The following is a 3,423-nucleotide window of genomic DNA, read 5'->3' as shown; positions in this document are numbered from 1 at the left end:
AAGGAAAGAAAAAAGAAAACAAACAAAAAAAGAATAAAAAAAGAAAGACCAAATAACAGAAATAAGAGTACATTTGTCCTAACAGATGATAAAGCAAATTATAAAACTGCTGCCGTCAGTTATACTAGCCAAGAAATAAAACGCAATGCCTAAGCATCCAAGAAATGATGAAAACACAGTAGATTTAAGATGGGTGGTGTAGGGTGTATCTTTAGTCCCGGAATTCTGAAGGCTGATCTCTGTGAATTAAAACCAGTCTGATCTATATAGTGACTTCCAGTTCAGCCAGGGCTACACAGTGAGCAAGCCTTAGAAAAGAAAAATAAAGCTGGGCGGTGGTGGTGCAGGACTTTAATCCCAACACTTGGGAGGCAGAGACAGGCAGATTTCTGAGTTCGAGGCCAGCCTGGTCTACAGTGTGAGCTCCAGGACAGCCAGAGCTACACAGAGAAACCCTGTCTCGAAAAACAAAACAAAAAACAAAACAAAACAAAAATACAGAGTGAAAAGCAGAACTACTACTGTATGATCCAGCTGTATCACTCCTGGGGTAGTTAGGTTAGCTGACCACCTGAGGTACCAACAAATCAGCACATCCATGTTTATTTTATAGCGTTTTACCTTTTTATAACTTTTTTTCATATATGATCATGCTTTACCCTTCCCCCAGCTCCTACTCACCCAAATCTACACCCTCCCCCTCTTTGTTTTTTAAACAAACAAACAAACAAACAAAAGTTTCACACTGTAGCTTTGGCTGTCTGGGAATTCTATCCAAGCTGGCTTCAAACTCACAGAGATCTTTGTGCTTCTGCCTGCTGAATGCTGGGATTTTGTCTGTTTTGGGGCCAATACCATGCTGGTTTTATTATAGCTCTGCAGTACAACTTGAAAACTGAATTGATACCTTCAGAAGTTCTCTTAATATTCAGGATTGTTTTAGCTATACAGTTTTGGTGTTTCCATATGAAACTGAAAGTTGTTCAGTTTACATGAAGATTGTGTTGGCATTTAGAGAGGCTGAGTTGGAATCCGTACAATGTTTCCCACAGGATGGCAATTTTTACAGTGTTAATCTCACTGATCTCACACGAGCATGGGAGATCCTTCCATTTCCTGGTGTGTTCTTTAATTTCTTTATTCAACGTCTTCAAGTTTTTATTAGATAAAATTTCCATTTGCTTGGTTAGAGTTATCCTCAGATTTTTTTAAGGCTATTGTGAAAGATGCTGATTCCCTGATCCTTTTCCCATCTGTTTGTTGTTTCTACATTGGAAGGCTACTGACTGCTATGTTAATTCTGTATTCTGCCATTTTGCTGAAAGTACTTATCAGCTCTGGACATTTCCAGGTGGAGACTTAGAATCTTTCCTCTGTAAAATCATATCATCTGCAAATGAAGATGTTCATACTTCTTTCTTTCTACCCGTGTCCCCTTGTTGTCCTTCAGCTCTCTCATTGTGCTGGCCAAGACACCAAATACTATACTGAATAGGTCTGAAGAACACGGCCAGCCGTGCCTTGTTCCTGACTTTAATGGAAATGCTTTTGAGTTTCTCTCCATTTAGATTATTGGTGAAAAAATAAAATAGAGAGTAATAAAGGCAGAAACTTCTGGCCTCCGTACTCATGTGAGTGTACAACTACCCAAGTGTACATATAAACACGCCCACACATACACATACAGAAGAATATGTGGTAACAGAGAGAGATGGAGAAAAAGGAAGGAAGTGGGGACAAATACACATTAGATTATTTCATTATAAAGAAAAATGAGTTGTAATTTGAGCAGGGTATGCTGGTGTAGACCTTTGATCCCAGCATTTAGGAGACAGACAAGCAGATCTCTGAGCCCAAGACCAGCCTTCTCTACACAGTGAGTTCTAAGACAGCCAGGGCTTCAACAGAGAAACCCTGTCTTGAAAAGCCAACCACCCCCCAAAAAAGAGTCATTACTTATTTGTTTTGGAATTACCTATGTATTCAAAGATGATTCTAAGTTTCTACATCTCCTGTCTCCTCTCTCCAAATTCTAGGATTATAGACATGAGTTGCCACACCCAGTTTTTATGTTGGGATTGAACCAAGGCTTTATATATGCTAGGCAAGCACTTTAAGAACTAAACTGCAGCAGGCAGTGGTGGTGCACGCCTTTAATCCCAGCACTTGGGAGGCAGAGGCAGGTAGATTTCTGAGTTCAAGGCCAGCCTGGTCTACAGAGTGAGTTCCAGGACAGCCAGGGCTACACAGAGAAACCCTGTCTCAAAAAACCAAAAAAAACAAAAAACCAAAAAAACAACAACAAAAAGAACTAAGCTGGATTTCTAGCTTGTGTGTGTGTGTGTGTTCATATGGAGGCCAGAAGACAACACCTAGAATTTGGTTCTCTCCTTTCACCATGTAGATTCCAGGGATTTCACCCTGATTATCCACATGAGTACCACTGTGGTTAGTACCATCTCTTACCTAGTGAAGCCTCTCTGAAGTCAAAAATTACTTTGTTTGGCAGGCAGGGTGGATAAGCAGGGGAGACCTGGGAGACAGACATTTGAGTAGGAGTTGAGGAAGTGCCACACTGCGGAATACATCGCCCAAAATACGCTTGCCAGAGCTGATAACATAGGCTACCTCGATGGGGAGCCACGGCTAGTATCTGAAACCCTTATCCCAGGAGCTATTGAAAGTCCCTGAAAGGTTTAAAGCAGGTAAGGTATGAGGAAGTTTCTCGGTGTCTGTTTGTACTCTGTGGAGGGGATGGGGGTGCGGGGGGGGGTGTTAGAGGAATGCATGTGTGGACTGGAAATTGCAGGCCAGAGAAAAATTTCAGGGGTCATCCTAAGAATACTGTTCACCTCCTTTGAGATAAGGTCTCTCACTGGCCTAGAGTTCACCAATTAAGCTAACTAGAATGACCAGTAAATTCCTGTCTCTCCCCCCCCCACCCCCCCTTGCTGGGATTAGAAGCACAAGACACAATAGCCAACATTTGACATGGGGTCTGGGGAATGAACTCATTCTCCCAGGAGGAGACTCCATTAGCGCTGTAGAGTGGCAACATCTACCAATAAGCAAGGGAAGGCATCCGGGGAAGTAGCCCAGCAGCCTAGGTTGAAAGCAGGTAGGCCAAAAGGGTGAGTGAGTTCTTCATATTAACATAAGGGAGGAAGGTGGCAGCCTCCTGTAGTAGTCCTAACTACTGAAGGCTCAAATGGGAAGATTAGCTGAACTTGGAGATTTGAAGCCAGTTTCTTAAAAGACTTTAAAGAAAGAAAATCAAACTGGGTATGGTGGAACATGATTTTAATCCCAGCACTCAGAAGGTAAGGAGAGCAGATCTCTAGAAGTTGGAGGCCAGCCTGGTCTATATAGAGAGTTCCAGGACAGCCAAGGCTGAATAGTGAGATCCTGCCTTAAAAAAAAAAA

This window comes from Grammomys surdaster, unplaced genomic scaffold (assembly GCF_004785775.1).
Source record: "Grammomys surdaster isolate TR1022 unplaced genomic scaffold, NIH_TR_1.0 358, whole genome shotgun sequence".
Classification (NCBI taxonomy): Eukaryota; Metazoa; Chordata; class Mammalia; order Rodentia; family Muridae; genus Grammomys; species Grammomys surdaster.
Note: the sequence above shows the minus strand (reverse complement) of the source record.